Raw genomic sequence first — 21,448 nt, 5'->3', positions numbered from 1 at the left:
CTACCTGAGTATTGTTGCTGACCATGTCCATCCCTTTATGACCACAATGTACCCAACATCTGATGGCTACTTTCAGCAGGATAATGCGCCATGTCATAAAGCTGGAATCATCTCAGACTGGTTTCTTGAACATGACAATGAGTTCACTGTACCCAAATGGCCTCCGCAGTCACCAGATCTCAATCCAATAGAGCATCTTTGGGATGTGGTGGAATGGGAGATTCGCATCATGGATGTGCAGCCGACAAATCTGCGGCAACTGTGTGATGCCATCATGTCAATATGGACCAAAATCTCTGAGGAATGCTTCCAGCACCTTGTTGAATCTATGCCACGAAGAATTGAGGCAGTTCTGAAGGAAAAAGGCGGTCCAACCCGTTACTAGCATGGTGTACCTAATAAAGAGGCTGTTGATTGTATATACACTGTTACATGGAAACACAGATAATATGAGTAAGGAGAATGACAAATGGTATCTGACATCTTTATATAAAAATAATGTAGGATTGTACTAATGTAAAAAAGGCTTGGTGCCACAGGCATTTTTGGACCCTAAACAAAAGTACATTAAAAAAATAACTGGGGTTAGAGATGGATTCGAGTTTAGAATTGCGTGCTGCAACCAAATTGATTCAGAAGCATCTGGAATGACATCAGCATCTTCCTGACCCCGAAGCTGCAAGGGAAAGGATTATTTTTCTATTTTCTATCTTTCAGTACTATATAAAACAAAAGTTTGAAGAGAAAGTCCCTACAAAGCTGGTAGTTCTGGAAAAGTTTATCTGACGTAGTATGCAGTAAATCAATGTGATTAACTTACAGTATATATATGTCCTTATAGCAATATGTATTGGCAGTGCATCCAGCAGTGAAATTATACGCCACATGGCTATACACATATAGGGGGCCATTTATCATAGTGCATATGATAAAGGCCCCCTGCCCCGTGGCAGATACATCAGGAAGCTTAAAGTCACTGATGTACCCTTCAGGCAGCTGCGTTGCTGAGCATTAAAACCTACAAACATTCAATGGTGAATATTTGCAGGCTATAGCCAATGCCCAGGCCTGGGTCAGGAACACCACACTCCAGCCCATTACAACAAAGCCACACCACCTTCATGCCCCGTCCACACCCACATGGCAAGGAGCATAGTCACTTATTTCAGTGCTTCTGAAATAAGTGACAATGCCAACTCCTTGCCATGTGGGTGGCAAGGAGTTGACATAGACACAGATATATGATATACATAGATCGATCTTCTTATCATACAAATCTATATGTCACAGAACCAATTCTCTCTTCTTGAGAATCACTTGGATGTGATTTTTGTGCTTTTCTGGTTACAGGTGTGTCCTCTTTCTTGTCTTTCATCTTAGCCGGACAGACACATGTCATTAATGAATAGGTTTTTTTTAATTTTACAATATTGTGTCGCTAAAGGATATGTTGACATGTGTCTATGTGAGGTCATCCAGTGGTTGTTTTGTTAACTGCAGCACATTTTGCTACAATTGAAATAGATTCAAAAGTCCTAAGCTGTACTCAAAATATATTTGTATTTTTTTAAGGCTATTTCAGATGACAGCAAGAGTCATCCTGGGTCGGCTTCAGGTTTCAGTAGGCCCCTGGGAAACAGCATCAGTGGGCCCCTTTGCAGTGAACTCACTTTGCAGCATTAAAAATTCAAAAACTAAAGCTCCTGTTCCTTTCTCCTGTTTCCTAAATTATTTCCTAGTTTTTCATACCAAACAGCCCAGTCATTGTTATTTTATAATACCCCCTCATGTATTTTTTATAACAAAAAACCCTCACCCTCTATGGATTCATTGGATACAGCCCCCTTCAACCTCATGGATTCCTTATTTACACACTTATGCCCCCCCCCCCAACAGCTCTGGGCCCCGGCACTTGTCTGCACAGTGCTTGCACCGGCCCTGGATTCCAACACTTCTTTTTTCTTTTTGCAATACAGGTAAATCTGGTAAACTGACAATTCTATATTGTGGTGAATATGATTGGAATATGGTTAGAGTATTCTGAGACAAATTGGTAACTTTGTGTGCCCTTAATGAATAGAGTTGAAGTTGGTGGGCATGCTGAAGGTCCCCTTTAACGATAATTTAAGCTTTTGTTTTTTTCGTACACAGAACTTCAAGTCCCTAAGAATAAAACTTATATAACTTTAAAACTTATTGACTACATCCATCAAAAGAAGCGTTTCAGTGTATCTTTGAGAAGATAACTTCCATAGATGTTGATTCGATGTAATTTGTCACAGCCTCTTTTAGAGTTTGTCCTTTCATTAGTTCTGTGGTGTTTCAATGATATTATACCATAAAATCTAAAATAACATCAAAATTATTGATCTTCAATATTCAATCAGCTTTTGGTAGAGGATGAAGTGTTCAGTATAAAGTAAATGGCTTCCTCACAGGAGCAATTGGAAACAGAACCAGATCATAAGAAGGTCATAAGAAGAAAGTTGCCTAAGTAAGCAAGGAGCCAAAGTGATTATGAAATTCTTGGAAATGCCTACAGCACTGCTCATATGCCCATGTAAAAACACCTGGAAAATCTATAGCCATTATACAGACATTACATATTGCATATACATTATTACTCAACTAAGCATATTAACTTCAAAAGTGCAAACACCACTGATCCACTGAACAAAAGTTTAATTTAAATACTACAAGCAGTTCCCGGGTTACACACAAGATAGGTTCCGCAGGTTTGTTTTTAAGTTATATTTGTATGTAAGTCGGAAACATATACAGTACTTTATATCCCAGCCAAATTATTTTTGGTCAATTGTGACAATTTGATTTTAAAAATATTGGATTGTCATTATTGTTAATCAGGATTAACAATAAAACTTTTTTGCAGACACCTTCAATAACTGTCATAGCTGTTTATTGTAACCTAGGCCTAAAGTACAGTAAATTACCAACATCCAGAGGTCCGTTTGTAACTAGGGTTCTTAAGTAGGGGATCGCTTGTATTTACATTTTCAAGATCTATATAAAAAACACATTTCTGGCTGCATCACCCTTAGGCTGGGTTCACACTTTCTTTTTTGCTATATGTTGTGAGGACGTGTGCGGATTCCCAATGTGTCCTACCAACATATGGCATAGACGTATCCTATCATATGTACATTGCATAGTAACTCCTCTTCCCTCCAAATGTATGGGGGGGGGGGGTGAACAGCGGGCGTTTCCCCAGTGATATCACTGTCCTTGTATGGACAGTAACACATCCCTCCTACTGAACGACCTATCCACTCAGCAGAGGCTAGGGGAAATTGCATCCGCTCTCCATAGGCTTCTGTTGCCTCTGTAAAATGTCGCTCAGCCGAGGGGAGCAGGATGGGAAGATTTATCTTGCTACACCTTTTTCACAGGAGCAAATGGAGGCAACAACTGCCTCTGTGTCAGCTTTCACAACTTAACACTGAGCATATACTAAAAACAAGGATAAAGCAGACCCCAATTGACACACTGCAGCTACAGTTCTAATAAAATTCTAAGAAAGATGAGGATGTAGTGTACTGCAGTCATAGCTCTCATAGAATTGCATTAGAACTGAACCTGCAGTGGGGTTTTTTGTTTTTTTTTCTAATAACACTCTGGTTAAGTATGATGCTGATGCTGCAGATGCCAAGTGTCACACTTGTACCAATTGCTAAAGAAATATTTTATGAATAGGTCATTAGTAGTATAAGGGACCAAAACCCCCTTACTTTTTTTTTAATTAAAATAGCCTTCACTTTTATTCCAGTTCTTGTAGTCCAATGCCAGGTATGGCACCTCCTTTTTTGTTGTTGCCAATTTGGTTGTTGGTTGTTTCCATTCCCATTCACTGCTTTTAAGCATGAATGCAGCTCTGTGTTTAAACTGGACAATCCCTATAGAAACTATGAAGACACTGGGACCCCAGCTGCCATGCCTGGTTTAGTAGGGCTAATGGCCACTACAAACAAATCTCACTAGATTATGTGCTCCTCTACTCCCTACTAGACTATGCTACTTCTACAGCATCCCTGACTAAGTGGCAATAGGAAGATCTGCTTATTACCCCATCACAGCTCCAGAAGGCCATGATAAATGTGTAAAGATCTTTTCCTCCGTCACACTTCGAGGAGATGTAGCTTCAGCTGTGGCACTGGTCTTAAATCACTTCTGTCAGAAGGTTTCACATGGGCATATATGAAGCAACCGCACGCTGGTATCACTGCATGTGGCAATGTCCGGTCATCCAACCCTTCTGGTACTTAATCATGGCCTTTAACCCCTTCCCGACGCACACCGCCGGGTCCCAGCGCACGCCGGGTCCCAGTGCATGGAGAGGGCTCGCGGGCTGAGCCCTCTCCATAGCCGTTAAGCCTTTGCTGCATATTGCAGCAAAGGCTTACCGGTAACACCCGCGATGGGCGCCGCCATCTTGCTGTGGATCGTCGCTCCCCGATGACGTCACAGGGAGCGGCGATCCGTCGCCATGGTAGCCTCAGGTGTTCCGAATACCCGAGGCTACTTCGTTTTAACCCATTCATTACAATGTGCTATCAGCACATTGTAATGAATGAGGAGTAAAATCCCCATATACTGCCATATTGCAGTATGGCAGTATATGGTAGGATCAATCAGACAACCTAGGGTTAAAGTACCCTAGGGAGTCTGAAAAAGTAAAAGTAAAAATTAAAAAAAGTTAAAAAAAAAATTATAATAAAAAAAACCCTAAAAATTCAAATCACCCTCCTTTCCCTAGAACTGATATAAATATAAATAAACAGTAAAAATCATAAACACATTAGGTATCACCGGATCTGAAAATCTCCGATCTATCAAAATATAATAACGGTTTTTCACTGCGTTTAACCCTGTAACGGAAAATAGCGTCCAAAGTCGAAAATGGCATTTTTTTGCCATTTTGAAAAATATTAAAAAAATAATAAAAAGTGATGAGAAGGTCGCAGAGTCCCAACAATTATAGCAATGAAAACGCCATCAAAATTTGCTAAAAATTACACTACCCACAGCTCCGTACACCAAAGTATGAAAAAGTTATTGGCGCCAGAAGATGGCAAAATAAAAATACATTTTTTTTTTAAATGTATGAAAACATTATAAAACCTATACAAATTTGGTATCCACATGATCGCACCGACCCAAAGAATAAAGTAGACATGTCATTTGGGATGCAGAGTGAAAGCTGTAAAATCCAAGCCCACAAGAAAAAGTCACAAATGTGTTTTTTCACCATTTTCACTGCATTTGAAATTTTTTTCCCGCTTCCCAGTACACGCCATGGAATATTAAATACTGTAACTATAAAGTCACACAGCTCCTTATGTGGAAAAATAAAAAAGTTATAGATTTTTGAAGGTGGTGAGTGAAAAATGGAAGTGAAAAAAAAAAGGCCAAGTCGTTAAGGGGTTAATACCAAACTTCTAATGAATTACGTCCTTAGAGGCCTGTTGTGGGCAATCTTTGGGTTTGTGGACACAGAAACTCAGCATGGCACCAAAGGTTGTCTGCAGTTGATGGCAGAGCAAAACCAATCTCCAGATCTGGCTCAGCCCCAGAGCGCCCCCCTTTAAAATGTTTCTGGCTTCCACCCACCCACCTTCATTTGGATCTTTGACCTATTGTGATGTTGTTGGGATCTTTTTTCTTAATTCAGTAAAGCTAATAAACATAGTTTATAAAAAAAAACCTATGAAGACACACAAAAACCTTATTTGAAATGTACATAGCCTAACTTGATTCAACAATAAAAGTGATTGCAACTAATATGACATATTTTTCTTAATAAAACATAATATTTAAATGCATGAAGTAACATACCCCAAATCCCATAACATATAGTCATAAATCTCTGAGATCAAAAATCCCTTGCCAAAATTATGGTTCTTAACTCCCATGGCACATATCAACAATCTTATGTAACATTGTCAACCATTTGCCAAGAATTTATTCTACAGATTTTCCTATAAAGAAAACCCATCCATAGCGAGATACCAAGACCAAAGTGTAATCACAGACATGGTGTAACATTACAAGATTCATTGCTGCGCTTTTGCATGCATACAAGCTCCATTACTAGAAAGGGCTGATTATACAGTTTTTGCTTCATATCCATACACTACACTTGCAGCAGCACTGTATTATTTTCTCAATCCTCCTGCAGTTGTCCTGCCCTGTTATATCTTGACAAGCAAAACTTTGCAACTAAATAATTTTGACAGATTCAATTTAAGATTCTTATGGTAACAAGAATGACATGGAGACAAGCTGATCCTATGCCAAATGCAGGATGCCGATTGTGTTTCCAGATATTGGATGTGATCCAGTTCTATTTTGTTATTAAAGATGCTCAAATTACCTTTACTTGGCAAACATACAACTGCTGTCTTCAGTTTACGTGTTTGTGGGTCAGAAGTTTTCCATGTCTCCATTGCTTCACTATTCATGCATCCCATATGTTACTGTTTAGGAAAAAGTGATGTTAAATAAAGTTTAACATGTTCTTTACTTGACTATTTTTTTCAGGCATTGATTAAAATGATAAAGTAAAGTCTGTACTGTTTGTGCTTATAATGCTACACATTCATCATGCAGTTTATCCTTGGCAAAAATAACAGATTGAAAAGTCCCATATAAGATTGGTTCAAAATTGCACAAAATTTGGTGACATTGTAAAAACAGATTAGAAAAGTGCCCACAGCCCTACGCCCTTAGCCCTATTTATGAAAGACAAATGTTAAAAAAGAGCACATTTTTGCTGCAAACATATGGTTGCTCCTGGCAAACATTAGAAAGAATTTCAATTGGCCAGAAATTTCCAAATTCACAAGATTTGTTATGAAGCATTTGAAAAAATATCTGTTCACTGATATTTCCATAAATCCAGCAGACCAGCAACAGCCCTGTTCACGAGTATTTCCCACACCACACCAAAAGTACTGGAAAGTGACTAAACAATGCCTGTTTGAGTGGCTCCTTATAACAGTCCTATGCCTGTCTTTGGAGATCCTCTTATTTCACATTCATTAAGCTGCATCAAAAGTCATAGCACATAGGCCAGGATGGGACTGGAGTTTATTTGCACCAAAACTTGTGCCTAAATGGAAAGTTGCAAAGATGAATTCAGTCCTGTTGTGAAAACTTGGATATGCAAGTTTATAGAAATGAGTGAAACCAGTGTCTATGACATCAATGCAAGATTCTGAGAGATAATTTTCAACAAAAGTGTTACCCCTCATAAGTATTGAAATGTGCCTATGCTAGAACAAATAAATTAACCCACAAAGAAACCTAGTATTGAGACAAAAAGAAAGATTAAATTCATTACCACCTACACTTTAGATCCATACTGAATAAACACTGGTCCATTCTCCTTAATCCCGTACCAATGTGTGAATCTCTTTCAAGTATCTAATAATCTGAAAGTCAAATACTCAACGCCACTCCTCTTCGTCTTAATCCTGGCACTGTCCCCTGCTACTCTTGACATGCCAGGATCACCTAGAAAACAAACTTTTATAATTAGTAGGGCGGAGCGCGGGGACAGCGCTGCTAATTATGCACGGGCCCCACTCCTCACAATCCCATGCTGGGAGAGAGAGATGACGTCACACAAAAGGTCTGAATTGATGCATTTCGCATGACATCACCTCGCTATCCCATTCTCCCAGCATGGGAGAGGGAGGTAAGGGGGCATTCATATTTAGCAGCCCAGAGTGCCGGACATCTAGTTGGTTTTTTAGGTGGTCCCGGCGTGTCAAGGCTCATGAAGGACGATGCCAGGATCAAGATGAAGAGATGTGCAGATGTGTATTTGTAAGGGTTTTTTTTATGTTTGTTTGTGTGTTTTTTTAAGGTTCAGTCTTCATTCCCAACCCAAATCTGGCCATTCATTTCCTGCTGTTACTTAACCTGTCTTAGCATAACCAACCATGATGGACCACTCCAGATCTGCCTCATATGTTACGCCTCCCTACCATTTTAAAATCATATAATCCAATAAAGTATTATAATATCTATTCACCAACAGCATTAAGATCCATCCTCCGTACTTCACAATCCGCAATATCGTCTAGCCCAGTGATGGAGAACCTTTTAGAGATCGAGTGCCCAAAATGAGACCCAAGACACACTAGCTTTTCCCAAAGTGCCAACACAGCAATTTAGGCAGTAACAAACTTATTGCTCCCAGAATGTTTGAGCTCCAATTCCGCCCTGTCCACACCTTCTTACCCTTTGGACAGGACCATTCAGCACAGGATGAGTCACTTTAAAATAGCAGGTCACTACTATTGGACTGCCTGAGACTGCAGGAAGGTGCCTGGTGCAAATTCTGTGCCTGGAAGACAACCAGTGTGCCCACAAAGAGGTCTCCGAGTGCCATCTCTGGCACCAGTGCCATAGGTTCGCCACCACTGGTCTAACCTGTATGTTATATTATTCATATATTTATGTCATGTATATTATTTGTATAATATGTATTTTTTCATACATCTTCTAAGTTTTTATATAACATTTTTTATATTTACTTGCTTTTACTATATGCTTATTGTATTAAGCATGTAATCTATGTATCTCTATTATGTAACTTATCTGCTTATTATATTTTGCATGTAATTTTGTAGTTTACATGTAATTTCCCTCCATTATGCAACAGAGACACACCTAGCGAAACTGTCTTTCCAGAACTCCTGGTTCATATATCCAGTCATCCACATCCATCCCCCTTTCTTTCACTAATCCTTTCTAGCTAGCATTATTCTTACCTTTCTTTAGTCCAAGACCCAAGTATGTACACTTCCCGCACACCATGCCTGTGCAACTTTCAGCCACTTCCTGTGCCACGTCCCTTTTAAATTCCGAAGGCTGACAGCAGCTCTTAAAGTGAGTATACCCATACTTACTCTTTAGTATGGTTCTGGTAAGAGGATAACACAGCAGACTAATTTTTATTACCTCCATTTCTTTTCCCTCCCAGCCTCGACCTCTACTGAGCGAATTACCTCATCCCTCTATCTCAACTCCACTGTACCGACAACCCTTGGGTCAGTACCATCTATTTACATCTCACCTGAGATCCAATGAGTATTTCTACATAATAATGTTCAGCTATTTCACTGCTATTCGACTTACAGACTTCCCCTAGTTAAAGACTGACCCCTGTGCCCCTGTGACCTCTGGTGAAGCTCTCTGGATGATTTTATTTAGTTCCAGACTGCAATGAGCAGCTGCAAAGTATATATATATATATGACATTAGGAAACTGTTTACAATTAACCAGTATAAATTTGACAATATTTTATCCCAAAATCCTGGAACAACTCACGTATTTACAGTAAACGAGCAGTCCCTCCATTGGAGGTCCTACCACCAACCTCAACGTAGTTCCAAGGTTCTCCTTTACAAGTTTAGAATTTGTTACATTAATATCTTATACTTATATGACTTTTCTACATACAGAATAGACCTTACTTTGATTTTAAGTCAGTTTAATTTTCTTAAAGGACCTTTTTGTGGACAACAAAACTGTTTTATCTTTCAGCTTTAAATTCTGTAAGATGGTGATCTGCTGGAAAAGCCTCGGGGACTGCGATGCAAGTTTAGTGGTGTAAATGATCGATTAAAGAAAGACAAACAGTTCACTATTAACCGTTGAAATAACTGGAAGAGAATTTGGCTGCTGTTCCATCTTTGTTAATTATTATTCAGCCATTCACAGAACACAATACAAGTATTCATCAGTAGCTGGGCCATATTTGTACAGCATGTTTTTACTGTTTGGGGATTTAGACTAGAGGTTAAGCTTTCCTTATCATGCAAAAGGATTCAAGCCACTAAAAGTAAAAACAAAGTCCCCATAAGGATCATAAAACTGGCAACTGTCCTCAAGAAAAATGTATTATGTGTAATGCAACATTCAGTGTTCGATAAACCATGTAACACTATATCTTGGACTGGAGTTACTTGACAAATTGATGTGTTCTGGTAAATGAATGTCATAGTGTAGAGGAACGTACAAGTTTCTGTGTAATACAGAGGGTTTAGCAAAACATGTGGATTAAATGCAGAGAAACAATATTTAACTAATGGACTTATACAAGGGTCAGGGCCGGTTTTAAGCAATTTGTGACCTCGGACAAAATTAAAAGTGAGATGCTAAAGCCTGAAATGCTGTACCTATGGCACAGTCTTACATTTAGTAAATACAGATAGCTTATCTGTCGGAATCTATGCTTTGTAAAGCTACAGCATCAATTTACATGAATGGGCACATTTATGAAGAACAGGGCAAACTGCACATTGGGGGTCATTTACTAAGGGCCCGAATCACGTTTTTACGTCTGGTTTTGCGCCGATTTTCCCATAATTGTCCCGGGTTTTTGCCGCACGCGATGGGATTGTGACGCATCGGCGCCGGTATACACGTGACGGAAATCGGGGGCGTGGCCGAACGAAAACCAGACGGATTCAGAGAAATCGCCACATTTAAAAAAAAAAAAGCGTCGCTGGACACCCGCTTACCTGCACCCGGCCCGGCTTGGTGTACTTCAGTGCATTCCGATGGACAGCATTCCGATGGGTGCAGCAGTGACGCCTGGTGGACGTTGGAGGAACTGCCTTAGTGAATCGCCGGAAGACCCGAATCCTCCACACAGAACGCGCCGCTGGATCGCGAATGGACTGGGTAAGTAACTCTGCCCCTATGTGTGTATAGTGCAGAGTGCGCCAGATTCATGAATTGTGGAGCACGTTCTGCATTAATCTAGCTCCCTCTGCACTGCCTGTACAGAGTGCACTGCTTTTTTTTTGGTGCACCTTTAACATGTGGTGTGACACATTTCTGTCGGACTTTAAATGATAAATCTGACGCACAGTCCGACTGAGCACCGGAACACCCTCTTCAGTGCAGATATTTTTGTTGCATGAAGAATAGTGCAGCCGTGCCACAAAACGGTCTCGTGCGACACATATGTGGCATAGCCAAAAAGGGAGGATGAAGCAGCACTCCTGGAGTAGTGAAAAAATTGAATATTTATTCCACCATATATGCGATGTTTCGCCTTATCTATAAAGGCATTCTCAAGCATAGTGAGAGTCAGTGGTCAGCTGACTTAAATAGGCGGTGCAAACTTCGCCGGTACACGTGACCTCACATAAGAGACATAAAGTGTATAAACATAAGTACAATAAGATGAAGAGTAGTGACTTGTATAATCAATAAATATGGTATGAAACAGTGCAAATATTGAATACATAGAGTAACCCATATTTTAGCCCTAGGTACAGCCACAGCGCTGAAGTGGCGTATATTACAATCAATTAAATCGTGTCTAGTTAAAGTGCATAGTGAAAGTTAAAAACAAGACATGACAATAATCAGAAATGCAATACAAAAATATCAGTATAAGCATATATATGGACTTGAGGATAAAATAGTAAATCCGGCTCAGACAATCAGAGTCCAGATTGTGCGCATGCGTATAGAGGGGAAAGTCCACATCGTGGCCATCTTTATTGAAGGAAAACCCAACATTCAACTCAGGCGTAGCTAGGACCTCATGATTGGACTACGACGAACTGAGTGGGACATTGCCGGTTGATGTACGGGAGGATAACTCAGGGTCCAAGGTAAGTCAAGACAACAGGCTCAAGATAGCATATCATGCCATATGGCTTTGGCCCGTATTTACGCCCCATCCGAGGAGTCCACCGGTTCTAAAGATTCCCGATCACCTAATAGTCACCGCCAGCCGGAAAGTCAGATATGTCCACGTATCAGTCTAGTTGCTGCTATAGAGAACAAGAATGAAAGGATAAATTAGTAATTGACCAATGTGTTCCCCTTAATATAGCCCAAATAGTCACACCTTGTAAGATTCGAATAAAGCATTGAACAATGGCAAAAAAAATTATTTAAATATGTCATACTTTGCGGAGCAGGTTATCAAATGAATCGGATCCCATAGGGGGACATTGATTTCGGACACAATACATCAAATAAAGACATTGAGAGGAAAGTCTCTATTAAGACCCGAGGGGTGCAAAGAGTTCAATTTATGTATCCATTGCACCTCCCTACATTTCAATAACAGTTCTCTATTGCCCCCAAATTTTAGTGGGGGTATTCTGTGGATAATCGTAAACCGGAGGTCTTTAAGCCCATGATTAGCTTCAACGAAATGCAGTGGAACAGGAAGATTTGTGATTGTTAAGTCGCAATCTACATTCGGTAGTCGTTTCTCCGAAATAAAGGAGATTACAGGGACATTGGAGGACATAAATAACGAAGTCACTTCTGTAAGTAAGAGTAGAATTGATTTTGAACTCCCGTTTTGTGGTAGGATGGATAAATTTATCACCCTTCAACATTAATGTACAGTTGTCACAGGCCATACATGGGAAACAACCCTTACAAGAGAGTTTGTCCCTTCTAGTAGTTGACACATCTGTTTTCACAAGTCTATCCTTCAAGTTTTTATTTCTTCTATAGGAAAATAACAGAGGGCTCTGAAATTCTTGTATATTTTTATAATATGTGCTCAGAATACGCCAGTTGCTACTAATGATCACAGCAATATTCTGGCTATGTATGGTGTAGGTAGAGACCATGGGAATGCGTCTGTTGTCTTTCTTAATAGTGTCCTTAGAGAGCAATTTGGTACAGTCTATGTCCATGACCCTCTCTATATGTTTTCCCACCAGTGATTTAGGGTAACCTCTATTGACAAATTTATTACCCACGTTGTAAAGGCCAGTTAATTGGGAGTCCTTGTCATCCACAATACGTTTAACCCACAGAAGTTGGCTATAGGGTAACGGCCGTACCATGTTTCTGGGGTGGTGACTATCATATCTAAGCAGTGTATTGCAATCTGTTTCCTTTACCTATAAATCTGTTCTTAAGTGGTTGTCCACCACAAATACTCTAGTGTCCAGAAATTGTAGCCCTGACTCCCCAACCCCCATGGTAAATTTAATGTTAGAGTCGATATTGTTAAAATAATCCAAGAAACAATCAAGTGTAGGCCGGTCACCTAGCCAGATGGCAAAGACATCGTCGATGTATCTCCACCACCTCAGCACATGGCTGAAGTGGTGGGACCCATAGACGCAAGTCTCGTCCAAATCAGCCATCACGATGTTTGCATAGGCTGGGGCCACATTGGACCCCATAGCCGTGCCGCGCAGTTAAAACATAAATTGCATCATCAAACATAAAGTAGTTGCATGTAAGTGTCTTCCTGTTCCACTGCATTTCGTTGAAGCTAATCATGGGCTGAAAGACCTTCGATTTACGATTATCCACAGAATACCCCCACTAAAATTTGGGGGCAATAGAAAACTGTTATTGAACTCTTTGTACCCCTCGGGTCTTAATAGAGACTTTCTTCTCAATGTCTTTATTTGATGTATTGTGTCCGAAATCAATGTCCCCCTATGGGATCCGATTCATTTGATAACCTGCTCCACAAAGTATGACATATTAAAATAATTTTTTATGCCATTGTTCAATGCTTTGTTCGAATCTTACAAGGTGTGACTATTTGGGCTATATTAAGGGGACCACATTGGCCAATTACTAATTTATCCTTTCATTCTTGTTCTCTACAGCAGCAACTGGACTGATACGTGGACATATCTGGCTTTCCGGTGGACTCCTCGGATGAGATAAATGATCCCAGATGGGGCGTGAATACGGGCCAAAGCCATATGGCATGATATGCTATCTTGAGCCTGTTGTCTCGACTTACCTTGGACCCTGGGTTATCCTCCCGTACATCACCCGGCAATGTCCCGCTCGGTTTGTCGTAGTCCAATTGTGAGGTCCTAGCTGCGCCTAAGTTGAATGTTGGGTTTTCCTTTACGAAAGATGGCCGTGATGTAGACTTTCCCCTCTATACGCTTGCGCACAATCTGGACTCTGATTGTCTGAACGGGATTTACTATTTTACCCTCGGGTCCACATATACGCTTATACTGATATTTTTGTATTGCATTTCTGATTATTGTCATGCCTTGTTTTTAACTTTCACTATGCACTTTAACTAGACACGATTTGATTGATTGTAATATACGCCACTTCAGCGCTGTGGCTGTACCTAGGGGCTAAAATGTGGATTACTCTATGTATTCAATATATGCATGTTTCATACCATATTTATTGATTATACAAGTCACTACTCTTCATCTTATTGTACTTATGTTTATACACTTTATGTCTCTTATGTGAGGTCACGTGTACCGGCGATGTTTGACCCGCCTATTTAAGTCAGATGACCACTGACTCTCACTATGCTTGAGAATATTCACTTTTTTCACTACTCCTAAGTGCTGCTTCATCCTCCCTTTTTGGCTATATCTGGTGGGTCATGTCGGACCATCTGTAAAGACCTGCACCCACTCCTCACACGGTGCCGTTCCACAACCCTTGTGTTTTTTCCACATATGTGGCATAGTCATATCTTAAAATACCTGTGCAAGCAGTTTGCACCTAAAAGAATGTGTAAAGTCCGACAGAAAATTGGCATTCGTCCCTTAGTAAATGTGCCCCAATGTGTCTTAAAAACTTAAGGATTAAATATCTCAGGACAGAACAAAACAGGCTTGTCTCACTGCCATTCTGTTAATATCACTAAAGTCAGAGTCCCAGATGATTTCCTAGTCCCTCCTCCTAGTTAGACTGTATTAGTTTAACAGCAAATCTAGTTTTTTTCTTTTTGGACCATTCTCTGTAAACCCTAGAGATGGTTGTGCGCGAAAATCCCAGTAGATCAGCAGTTTCTGAAATACTCAGACCAGCCCTTCTGGCACCAACAACCATGCCACGTTCAAAGGCACTCAAATCACCTTTCTTCCCCATACTGATGCTCGGTTTGAACTGCAGGAGATTGTCTTGACCATGTCTACATGCCTAAATGCACTGAGTTGCCGCCATGTGATTGGCTGATTAGAAATTAAGTGTTAACGAGCAGTTGGACAGGTGTACCTAATAAAGTGGCCGGAGAGTGTATATACCCCTCATAACACAACTGACCACAATGCCCCCTACATATATCATATATTCAGCACATTTTTGGATTAAAATACAGCAATGCATGCAGGCCCGGCGCCAGCACCCGGCCAACCCGGGCAAGTGCCGGGGCCCCGGGGTACTGGAGGGGCCCACTCGGGCCCCCAGATCAATTGTACCAGTGTCTCTACGAGACACTGGTACAATTGATCACCATCCGGATCGATCATTTTTCTGCCTCTATGCTGCGCTGGTCGGGAGCGCAGCATAGAGGCAGAATCTAAAACTCACCTGTCCTGGTTCCCACGATGCGGCGCTCCGCAGGGTATGCGACTGCTCTGAAGCCGGCGCACATGATGACGTCATCGGGTCACGTGTGCCGGCTTCAGAGCCGGCGTGTACGGGAGGCCCAGGCCGAAGACAGCTGCAGGTGCTGCGCCGGGGGGAACCAGGACAGGTAAAATACTTCTTTCCCGGAGGGGGGGTTTCAGTGTGTCCGCAGGGGGAGGGATGGGGTCAGTGTGTATACAGGGGGAGAGGGGGTCAGTGTGTATAGAGGGGGAGGGGGGGTCAGTGTGTCCGCGGGGGGAGGGATGGGGTCAGTGTGTATACAGGGGGAGAGAGGGGGTCAGTGTGTCCGCGGGGGGAGGGATGGGGTCACTGTGTATACAGGGGGAGAAGGGGGGTCAGTGTGTCAGTGGGGGGGTCATTGTGTCAGCAGGGGAAGGGGGGTTCAGTGTGTCCGCAGGGGGGGGGGTGAGGGGGTCAGTTTGTCCGCAGGGGGAGGTTGGGGGGGTCAGTGTGTCCGCAGGTGGAAGGGGCGGGGGGTCAGTGTGTCCGCAGGTGGAAGGGGGGGTGTCAGTGTGTCCGCAGGGGAGGGGGGGTGGTCAGTGTGTCCGCAGGGGAGGGGGGGTGGTCAGTGTGTGGGGAGGGGGGGGAAGTGTGGCCACTGGAGGGCGGCCCACGGAGGGGCCCACTAAGGCTCTGTCGCCCAGGGGCCCACTAAAACCTGGAGCCGGCCCTGAATGCATGTCTTTCAGTGTTTACTTGCAAGCACAGTTTAACTAGGAAGCATTGCAGGGCAACCCAGTTAGTCTCTGGCTGAGATAGTAACTATGGTGGCCAATTTTATAATAGCAGTTGTATGGTTGCCTGTTGGTGTCTTGGGGCCCATTGCCACCAAAAACCTTTACCATTTTTAAAGAAACACTCACACGCTTATGGCAGTTCTTCCCACCTGTATCTATAGTGTAGATCTTTCACAGTTGCAAATCTTCATTAAAGGGGTATTCTCATCTGTTCATTCACATAAATAATGTATAAATAAATAATGTATAAGATAATGTCCCATAGATGTAGACATATGGTCCCTTAGAAATGGAGGACAACTGTCCTAAGTACAAAATTATCTACATTTCTTTTGTCACATGGGGTATTAAAAAAAACTTTATTACATTGCAGCGAATTGGAAAGGTCAAAAAAGAATGAATAATTTAAAGGGGTCTGAATACTTTAAGCACCCACTGTACAAGAGAGATGTCATGTCTGCATCAGTGTCTTCCTCTATTCATGTTAGTAGGTTTAGGAGATGTTGGGTTTTATTCCTATTGTTTCATCTGGCAGTCTGAAATGGGATCTAGTGGCTGACTGATATCTGCCACACCCTTCACCCTGCGCTCTTGCAAAAGTTAACTTTCAGTGCCTGTGATAGCTTTCTTTTTCCACCTGCGGCAGGGCCTAGCCTCCCTATAGGTGTTCAGCTCTTCAGGCTACACTCTTTGCTGGTCCAGCTTCTGTCAATCTATGTTCACACTTGCTCATTTTGTGTATTTGCTTGTCATTGATTTCTCCTGCTGTTGCTGACCTGGTTTGTCCGGGGAAAGCCAAAAGAGCTGATGGCCCGCCACATACCTCTTGATCCCCGGATGGTTGGGAGATATTAATAGGAGATGTTTACCTTTTTATGGTGTGTTTTCTTTTTATATTATTTTTTGTTATAGGGGCATCAGTTAGTAGGGAACATCTATGTTTACACTGCTGTCCTTGTATACAGATCACATATGACAGTGACCAGTACACTCAAACATGCAAAGAAGATGCACATTATTGCAGCGGATGACATTTTGGTACTTTTTGTTATTTATATGTAATTATACAGTTCCCATAATTGTGCCCCCCTAGTTGGGGTTGAAGTGCTGAATCACTGCTGCATTCACACACATGTTCTGTTGCCCCTTCCTGGGCATAATTGTTCTGCAGGCAAACAAAAGGTAAAGTATGCTAATACCTCATAGCTTGGAGTAAAAAGAAGAGAAAAAGAAGTTACACGAGAAGTTGGTACAGGAAACATGCTTTTCTTTTGGCACTTTTTACAAAAACCATAATCAATCATCTGCTCGCTTTATTCTCAGTCTTAAAGTGGAATTATTAAACACTACGTACTTATTGTATAACTGTTAATCATTTTATATACTTCACGTTGTACTAGATTGTTTCTCCTTCTTTAGAAACATCTTCATAACTTTCCATAATCTATAACTAAACCTTTGTAATAAAACAATGTCACATATACAGTAAATAGCCACATGGCTCATTCCTGGCTTTTAGCAGCAATTTTCCTGCAGCTTGGTGGGAAATTTTCTGCAATCAGAATTAGAAGTGATAATTTATATGCTATAGATTCTTAAAATGCTGACTTTGTATAAATCCCACCCGTAACCCACTGTGTAAATCACTATGGGATAGCTACCTCAAACAAATCCCATTTATAGGAGACCTTATTTAGGAAAAAAAAAGAGGTTCAGTGACCCTCTCTTAACCAGTAACTCAGCATCAATTGACAATGCTCTACTACAACTGTAAAACTAGGCAAGAGAACATGATGATGCAGGGCATTTCCCAGACAAAGCCATATATTTAGTTTCTTTGTGAGAGAAGAGCTGACTGGATCCTTTAAGAAGTCATTAAAAATCGCTAATATGAAAACAGATGTAGTTTTTTTTCAGTGCAGTGTAATCATTCGATTCTTAAGAATATAATTTTCATATTGATATTATTTCCATGGTTCTGCATTGTATAACAGTAAACTATGTACCCAATATTACATAAAACATTCACATCTGGAGGCAAATTTTATAAAAGAATTAAATTTAGAATTGAATTATAAGGTAACATTATGTAACATTTGGCACAAAGCTGAATATGAAACTTTGTTCTTTTTTCATTACCCATTTCAGGCTGAAGAAGAGGAAGTCTGCAACATGTAGGAGATAACTTTACCCTGATAGCCACCATTTTTCCTGCCCACAATTTCCCCTTTGTCACAGATATTTTTGATTGTGATTATCTTGCCTTGAAGCATTTCATTTCAGAAACTGTTAGCACTGGCTGCATTGATTTAACTGGTTTAATTATAGGCAGGACTTGCCTTAAAGGAAACTGGAATCTACTTGCCAGACTTGATCCAGGGACAGATTCCCCATTCAGGTGTGAACCAGAGGGTGTCTTTGAGGAAGATCTTTTATTATATACTAATAAGCCTGGAAAGGCTACTGGGGTGTTTCCCTAGCCTCTGCAAGCTCTGGTGGTTAAGGCTATTGCGTGCCCCCCAGAGCTATGCAGAGATGATCCCTTGTGCATATACGATATATCAGGAAGATGGTGGCACAGTAGCACACCGGTTCCAGGGAACCAAAAGCAACTGTGCAAGCATAGAGCTACCCTGAAGACAGGTTGCGCGTGCCCATGCCATGCTGGTTTCTGCAAAGGGGCGGTTTTGCAGAGCTGACAGGACTCGATCTCTGAGCTCCTTTATGAAACCATATCAGTGACCCTGCAGTGTAATGACACCATCATAACCCTGCATGGAAGGGGGAACAGAATAAATGTATATCTCTCTGGAACAGGAAAATTGTATATAGATCTCTCTGAATCTGAATCTGAATTTGTATTTAAGTCGGTACTGTGTAGTCTATAATCGTAGCTCTAGGCAAAATCCAGTGACAATTGGATTTTCAAAATTTTTTGCTGTAATGGGAACAAGGATTATCAATTAAATGTCATTACAGATACCTTACAACTGGCAATTGCAGCCTGGGACTAAAATAAAGCATCCAGAGATCTTCACCAGATCACATTGGGCAGAGAGCTCAGTCTGTAACTAAGGGTCGAAGTTAGCAGATGGACGGCACTTCCGGGAATATGCGGTGCTCCGGGTACGGACCAAGCCAGATAAATGTAGGTAAAGAAATCCCGGCACTCGCAATCTCTGACGTTTAAATTTTAATGCAAAGGAATTAAATACATCAGTGCAGGAACATCAAAGGGAACGCGTTTTCGGCTCCTAACACGAGCCTTTATCAACCATAAACAAACCACTGAAGTAGATACATATAAATAAAAAAAAACAGTGTGATTGCTCACATGTCCTGCCCACTGACGTCACATCCTTCCGGAATCCCGTGTTCCGAGGTGTGACGTAGTGTCTTCAGGTATTCGCATAATTTTGATTATGTCTCTAGGAGAAAGTATAATACAGAGTAGAATTAATAATAATAATATACATTTAGTAATCATAACATGCTAGAAAGGTCATAATCCCGATTTAACCCTTTGGGTTCGAGTGTGCTAAGCACATGAATCCAATAAGCCTCCTGGCGACGAAGGAGGATTTTAACATTACCGCCCCTCCTAGGGGCTTCAATCTGTTCTAAAACTTGAAATTTAAGTTGAGAGATGGTATGTTTTCTTTGGTGAAAATGGTATGGGATAGGTAGCAATTCATTCTTACATCTAATGGTGGATTTATGTTTGTTAATGCGCGTTTTTTACCGGTTGCATCGTTTCACCGATGTAAAGGTAACCGCAAGGGCATTTAATTGAATATATCACATTCTGTGAATTACAGGTATAATAACCTTGTATTTTGAATGCTTGTCCAGTATGAGGATGGTGAACCGTATCACCTTTTAATACATTGGAACACTCACAACAGGTCAAACATAGGAACGTACCTCTTTTCTGAGTGGCTCGAAAAACCTGTGGTGGTAATTTACTACTACCCCCCATATCTGCACGTATCAATTTATTGTGTAAAGACGGTGCCTTTTTGTTGCAGATCAATGGAGGGTTACTGAATTCCTGTATGTCAGGATAAGATGTCCTGAGAATATGCCAATGTTTTCTAACTACGGCATCAACTTTAGCATTAAAGGGGTGATATTGGTGACTGAAAACAATTCTTTTGTCATTATCAGATCGTAGTGTAGTGGTCCCCCTGATGGCTGTGTCATGTGCCTCCATCAATAAATGTTGTGGGTAACCTCTATCAAGGAATCTGCGTTCCATCTCATCTAATCTGTTATTTTTGGTAGCTTCATCAGAGACAATTCTGCACACTCATTGGAATTGTGATTTGGGCACTGATCTTTTAGTTGAGTATGGATGGTTACTTCTGTAGTGCAAAACACTGTTTCTGTCTGTGTTTTTTCTAAACAAATCTGTGCCCAACGTGCCATCTGTGTTCTTGAATACCACTGTATCAAGAAAACTAATTCTCTCGCTACAACTTGTCCTGGTAAATTGAAGTTCGTCACGGATTGAATTGAGGTGCAGTAGAAACCTCTACTGCACCTCAATTCAATCTGTGACGAACTTCATACATAAATCCACCATTAGATGTAAGAATGAATTGCTACCTATCCCATACCATTTTCACCAAAGAAAACATACCATCTCTTCAAATTTCAAGTTTTAGAACAGATTGAAGCCCCTAGGAGGGGCGTAATGTTAAAATCCTCCTTCGTCGCCGGGAGGCTTATTGGATTCATGTGCTTAGCACACTCGAACCCAAAGGGTTAAATCATGATTATGACCTTTCTAGCATGTTATGATTACTAAATGTATATTATTATTATTATTAATTCTACTCTGTATTATACTTTCTCCTAGAGACGTAAACAAAATGATGCGAATACCTGATGACACTACGTCACACCTCGGACCACGGGATTCCGGAAGGATGTGACGTCAGTGGGCAGGACATGTGAGCAATCACACTGTTTTTTTTTTATTTATATGTATCTACTTTAGTGGTTTGTTTATGGTTGATAAAGGCTCGTGTTAGGAGCCGAAAACGCGTTCCCTTTGATGTTCCTGCACTGATGTATTTAATTCCTTTGCATTAAAATTTAAACGTCAGAGATTGCGAGTGCCGGGATTTCTTTACCTACATGTAACTAAGGGTCGTCTGTAAGTCGGGTGTCCTTAAGTAGGGGACCGCCTGCATTTGAGAGCACTGTAATTCTAATTTTTGTCATGCTAAATTTGCTATAATTCATTAAATTATGCCTCAGTGGATGGGGAGGTCATTGTTTTGTCCCATATTTGTAATCTCTGGAATCCTGCTGC

General features: G+C 41.0%; 1 long non-coding RNA gene across 2 annotated transcripts in view; it reads left to right on the top strand.

Moving 5' to 3' along the window:
• LOC140134222 (uncharacterized) overlaps positions 1-10,065 on the top strand; it is a 131,825-nt gene extending 121,760 nt beyond the window's left edge. The window contains exons 3-5 of one of the 2 annotated variants that reach the window (XR_011856139.1): positions 8,806-8,913; positions 9,008-9,074; positions 9,572-10,065. This is a non-coding gene — a long non-coding RNA (uncharacterized lncRNA). Of the gene's footprint in view, positions 1-8,805; positions 8,914-9,007; positions 9,111-9,571 lie in introns of those variants that run through there. The other variant, XR_011856138.1, reaches the window with a different exon arrangement.
• The last annotated feature ends 11,383 nt before the right edge of the window (positions 10,066-21,448 follow it).

The sequence above is a fragment of the Engystomops pustulosus genome, chromosome 5, assembly GCF_040894005.1.
Source record: "Engystomops pustulosus chromosome 5, aEngPut4.maternal, whole genome shotgun sequence".
In the NCBI taxonomy this organism is placed as follows: domain Eukaryota; kingdom Metazoa; phylum Chordata; class Amphibia; order Anura; family Leptodactylidae; genus Engystomops; species Engystomops pustulosus.
Note: the sequence above shows the minus strand (reverse complement) of the source record. Positions and strands in the feature narration are given on the sequence as shown.